The following is a 6,110-nucleotide window of genomic DNA, read 5'->3' on the forward strand; positions in this document are numbered from 1 at the left end:
ATTTCTTTAGCATTGTTCAAATGGGAAGTGATGAATGTCTCTGTGGCTCCGGATCACTGACAGAACACCGACTGCTGAGCGTGAAGCGCACAGAGGGGTCAGACTGGCCCCGGACACAGGGCCAATGAGTGAGCACTTCCTGGAACACATGACCTCGGAACTTGACCAATGGGTGGTAGGCCACTGGTCATGTTCGGGTTCGAGTCCTGTTACACGTCATGTGACTCGATGTCATGGTGATCAGCTGGCTTCCTTATCTGGATCAGGAGATGATGCTGATGCCTCCTGGTGGACTTTGGTCTGTCGGGTCTTGAACCAATCACCTCTTCACACCTGTAACTCACATGTAAATGAATGCTGGAGAATCTAATCCGACTGAGTCTAAACGTCTCAGACCATCATTTTATCATGTTTACATTTTACTGGCTGAATCAGAACCTCTGGTTTTCAAATACCAGGAAGTCTTAATGGGGGGTTGCGCAACAATAGACAATAACATAAAACAATCACCGATAATCAACACAGCTCAAGAATAGAAAGATGGTAAAAGTACAGAAGAATATTCAATGTAACAGTACTTTGATCAGGGTAATGTAAGTTTAAAGTGACCGTTAAGAAATGCTCCTGAGGGTCAGTGGGGGACCGGGCTCTGTTCATGATGGTCAGTGGGGCCCCAGGCTCTGTTCATGAGGGTCAGTGGGGGACCGGGCTCTGTTCATGAGGGTCAGTGGGGCCCCAGGCTCTGTTCATGAGGGTCAGTGGGGGACCGGGCTCTGTTCATGAGGGTCAGTGGGGGACCGGGCTCTGTTCATGAGGGTCAGTGGGGGACCGGGCTCTGTTCATGAGGGTCAGTGGGGGACCGGGCTCTGTTCATGAGGGTCAGTGGGGGACCGGGCTCTGTTCATGAGGGTCAGTGGGGGACTGGGCTCTGTTCATGAGGGTCAGTGGGGACCGGCTCTGTTCATGAGGTCAGAGGACGGGCTCTGTTCATGAGGGTCAGTGGGGCCCTAGGCTCTGTTCATGAGGGTCAGAGGGGGACTGGGCTCTGTTCATGAGGGTCAGTGGGGGACCGGGCTCTGTTCATGAGGGTCAGTGGGGCCCCGGGCTCTGTTCATGAGGGTCAGTGGGGGACCGGGCTCTGTTCATGAGGTCAGTGGGGACCGGGCTCTGTTCATGAGGGTCAGTGGGGACCAGCCTCTGTTCACGAGGGTCAGTGGGGACCGGGCTCTGTTCATGAGGGTCAGTGGGGACCGGGCTCTGTTCATGAGGTCAGTGGGGCCCGGGCTCTGTTCATGAGGTCAGTGGGGACGGGCTCTGTTCATGAGGGTCAGTGGGGCCCGGGCTCTGTTCATGAGGGTCAGTGGGGACCGGGCTCTGTTCATGAGGGTCAGTGGGGACCGGGCTCTGTTCATGAGGTCAGTGGGGCCCGGGCTCTGTTCATGAGGTCAGTGGGGACCGGGCTCTGTTCATGAGGGTCAGTGGGGACCGGGCTCTGTTCATGAGGGTCAGTGGGGACCGGGCTCTGTTCATGAGGTCAGTGGGGACCGGGCTCTGTTCATGAGGGTCAGTGGGGACGGGCTCTGTTCATGAGGTCAGTGGGGACCGGGCTCTGTTCATGAGGGTCAGTGGGGACGGGCTCTGTTCATGAGGGTCAGTGGGGACCGGGCTCTGTTCATGAGGGTCAGTGGGGACCGGGCTCTGTTCATGAGGGTCAGTGGGGACGGGCTCTGTTCATGAGGGTCAGTGGGGACCGGGCTCTGTTCATGAGGTCAGTGGGGACCGGGCTCTGTTCATGAGGGTCAGTGGGGACCGGGCTCTGTTCATGAGGTCAGTGGGGACGGGCTCTGTTCATGAGGTCAGTGGGGACCGGGCTCTGTTCATGAGGTCAGTGGGGACGGGCTCTGTTCATGAGGGTCAGTGGGGACCGGGCTCTGTTCATGAGGTCAGTGGGGACCGGGCTCTGTTCATGAGGGTCAGTGGGGACGGGCTCTGTTCATGAGGGTCAGTGGGAACTGCTCTGTTCATGAGGGTCACTCTGTTCATGAGGTCAGTGGGGACCGGGCTCTGTTCATGAGGTCAGTGGGGGCTCTGTTCATGAGGGTCAGTGGGGACCGGGCTCTGTTCATGAGGTCAGTGGGGACGGGCTCTGTTCATGAGGGTCAGTGGGGGACCGCGCTCTGGTCATGAGGTCAGTGGGGACGGGCTCTGTTCATGAGGGTCAGTGGGGGGACCGGGCTCTGTTCATGAGGGTCAGTGGGGGACCGGGCTCTGTTCATGAGGGTCAGTGGGGGACCGGGCTCTGTTCCTCAGAGACTATTAACGTGATGCCTGTACCGCCATGTCTGAGATGCATTCAATGTCGTTAGCTGAAGATGTTAGCTTAGCTTCAGATTGAGAATACAATCATTAAGCGTAACTGTTGTCAGGATACTTCACGTTGTTAACATATACATAAATACACAGATGATTGAAACGATTAAATAAAATATATAATACCTGTTTGTGTGAAAAGAACATATATAACATCTGTTTAGGTCTCACCACTGGCCATAGAGCCAACAATAACACTGTGTTTTCCAAGGATCCCTGAATGTAGCACAAGGTTTGACAGCTACCAAACATGGCGACTGCTAGCTAGCGCGACCAGGTACCTCCGTCGTCTTCTCTTCCCGGACTAAACAACCAGGGCCGGGCACCCTGAGGGAGGTGTCGCCCCCGCCGTCCACCTTGCAGGCCGTGACCCCCGTTCGGCTCTCTGGTACCGGGACGGAAGGCGGTTTGTGAGCGCCTCAAACGCACCACAACAGTGGGCTAAGGCGGGCTGGTCCTGCGGGCTTTCCACTCCTCTGTGCCGGCATATTTCTCAGGTAAGACCCGGTGACTACCTTGTGTTATGTACTCATCTCAGAGATATAGAGGAGACGACACGACGAGCGCTTATAACGTCACGTGCCTCTTCAAAGAGCCGCTGTGTTCGTCCTTTTGTTTGACCTGGACTCGAACTAATCAGGATCCACCCGGTGAGTCATACGAGAAATGATCTTCATCACGCCATGAAGTCCCTGAACGGCACAGCAGGTGACTAGATCCACCTGTCAGGTATCACACGAGGTTCTGTCCACTAGAGTCAGGTATCACACGAGGTTCTGTCCACTAGAGTCAGGTATCACACGAAGTTCTGTCCACTAGAGTCAGGTATCACACGAGGTTCTGTCCACTAGAGTCAGGTATCACACGAGGTTCTGTCCACTAGAGTCAGGTATCACACAAGGTTCTGTCCACTAGAATCAGGTATCACACGAGGTTCTGTCCACTAGAGTCAGGTATCACACGAGGTTCTGTCCACTAGAGTCAGGTATCACACGAGGTTCTGTCCACTAGAGTCAGGTATCACACGAGGTTCTGTCCACTAGAGTCAGGTATCACACGAGGTTCTGTCCACTAGAGTCAGGTATCACACGAGGTTCTGTCCACTAGAGTCAGGTATCACAGGTTCTGTCCACTAGAGTCAGGTATCACACGAGGTTCTGTCCACTAGAGTCAGGTATCACACGAGGTTCTGTCCACTAGAGTCAGGTATCACACGAGGTTCTGTCCACTAGAGTCAGGTATCACACGAGGTTCTGTCCACTAGAGTCAGGTATCACACGAGGTTCTGTCCACTAGAGTCAGGTATCACACGAGGTTCTGTCCACTAGAGTCAGGTATCACACGAGGTTCTGTCCACTAGAGTCAGGTATCACACGAGGTTCTGTCCACTAGAGTCAGGTATCACACGAGGTTCTGTCCACTAGAGTCAGGTATCACACGAGGTTCTGTCCACTAGAGTCAGGTATCACACGAGGTTCTGTCCACTAGAGTCAGGTATCACACGAGGTTCTGTCCACTAGAGTCAGGTATCACACGAGGTTCTGTCCACTAGAGTCAGGTATCACACGAGGTTCTGTCCACTAGAGTCAGGTATCACACGAGGTTCTGTCCACTAGAGTCAGGTATCACACGAGGTTCTGTCCACTAGAGTCAGGTATCACACGAGGTTCTGTCCACTAGAGTCAGGTATCACACGAGGTTCTGTCCACTAGAGTCAGGTATCACACGAGGTTCTGTCCACTAGAGTCAGGTATCACACGAGGTTCTGTCCACTAGAGTCAGGTATCACACGAGGTTCTGTCCACTAGAATCAGGTATCACACGAGGTTCTGTCCACTAGAGTCAGGTATCACACGAGGTTCTGTCCACTAGAGTCAGGTATCACACAAGGTTCTGCTAGAGTCAGGTATCACACAAAGTTCTGTCCACTAGAGTCAGGTATCACACGAGGTTCTGTCAACTAGAGTCAGGTATCACACGAGGTTCTGTCCACTAGAGTCAGGTATCACACGAGGTTCTGTCCACTAGAGTCAGGTATCACACAAGGTTCTGCTAGAGTCAGGTATCACACAAAGTTATGTCCACTAGAGTCAGGTATCACATGAGGTTCTGTCCACTAGAGTCAGGTATCACACGAGGTTCTGTCCACTAGAGTCAGGTATCACACAAGGTTCTGTCCACTAGAGTCAGGTATCACACAAGGTTCTGTCCACTAGAGTCAGGTATCACACAAAGTTCTGTCCACTAGAGTCAGGTATCACATGAGGTTCTGCTAGAGTCAGGTATCACACGAGGTTCTGCTAGAGTCAGGTATCACACGAGGTTCTGTCCACTAGAGTCAGGTATCACACGAGGTTCTGCTAGAGTCAGGTATCGCATGAGGTTCTGTCCACTAGAGTCAGGTATCACATGAGGTTCTGTCCACTAGAGTCAGGTATCACATGAGGTTCTGTCCACTAGAGTCAGGTATCACATGAGGTTCTGTCCACTAGAGTCAGGTATCACACAAGGTTCTGTCCACTAGAGTCAGGTATCACACAAGGTTCTGTCCACTAGAGTCAGGTATCACACGAGGTTCTATCCACTAGAGTCAGGTATCACACAAGGTTCTGTCCACTAGAGTCAGGTATCACACGAGGTTCTGCTAGAGTCAGGTATCACACGAGGTTCTGCTAGAGTCAGGTATCACACGAGGTTCTGCTAGAGTCAGGTATCACATGAGGTTCTGTTTGTTGGTCTTTCTTTCTGAATAGTTACAACGTTTCCAGAACTCATGTTTGGACCTGTAATGAATCTCCTATCAATAACTGATACTTCACATGACGATCACATGATGGATCACGTGACGATCACGTGACGATCACATGATGGATCACGTGACGATAACATGACGATCACGTGACGATCACATGATGGATCACATGACGATAACATGACGATCACGTGACGATCACAAGATGGATCACATGACGATCACGTGACGATAACATGACGCCGATCTCACAAGATGGATCACATGATGGCGATGCACGCGTGACGATCACATGGCGATAACATGACGATCACGTGACGATCACGTGACGATCACATGACTTACGTGGCGATCACATGACGATCACATGACGATTACGTGACGATCACATGACGATCTCACATGACTATTACGTGGCGATCACATGACGATCACGTGACGATCACATGCCGATTACGTGGCGATCACATGCCGATTACGTGGCGATCACATGACGATCACATGACGATTACGTGACGATTACGTGGGGATCACATGACGATCACGTGACGATTACGTGGCGATCACATGACGATCACATGACGATTACGTGGCGATCACGTGACGATTACGTGACGATCACGTGACGATCACAAGATGGATCACGTGACGATCACGTGGCGATTAAGTGGCGATCACGTGACAATTACATGGCGATCACATGACGATCACAAGATGGATCACATGGCGATCACATGACGATTACGTGGCGATCACAAGATGGATCACGTGCCGATCACAGGATGGATCACATGACGATCACGTGACGATCACGTGACGATCACAAGATGGATCACATGACGGTCACGTGACCAGACTCGGTACCTGTCACTTTACTCAACGCTGAGTGTTTTTCATCTGGTGATTATATATATATATAATAGTCCCCAACATATTTACTGTAAGACAACAAGACGACAACAACAACAACAACAACAACAACAACAAC

This window comes from Pseudoliparis swirei, chromosome 15 (assembly GCF_029220125.1).
Source record: "Pseudoliparis swirei isolate HS2019 ecotype Mariana Trench chromosome 15, NWPU_hadal_v1, whole genome shotgun sequence".
Lineage (NCBI taxonomy): Eukaryota > Metazoa > Chordata > Actinopteri > Perciformes > Liparidae > Pseudoliparis > Pseudoliparis swirei.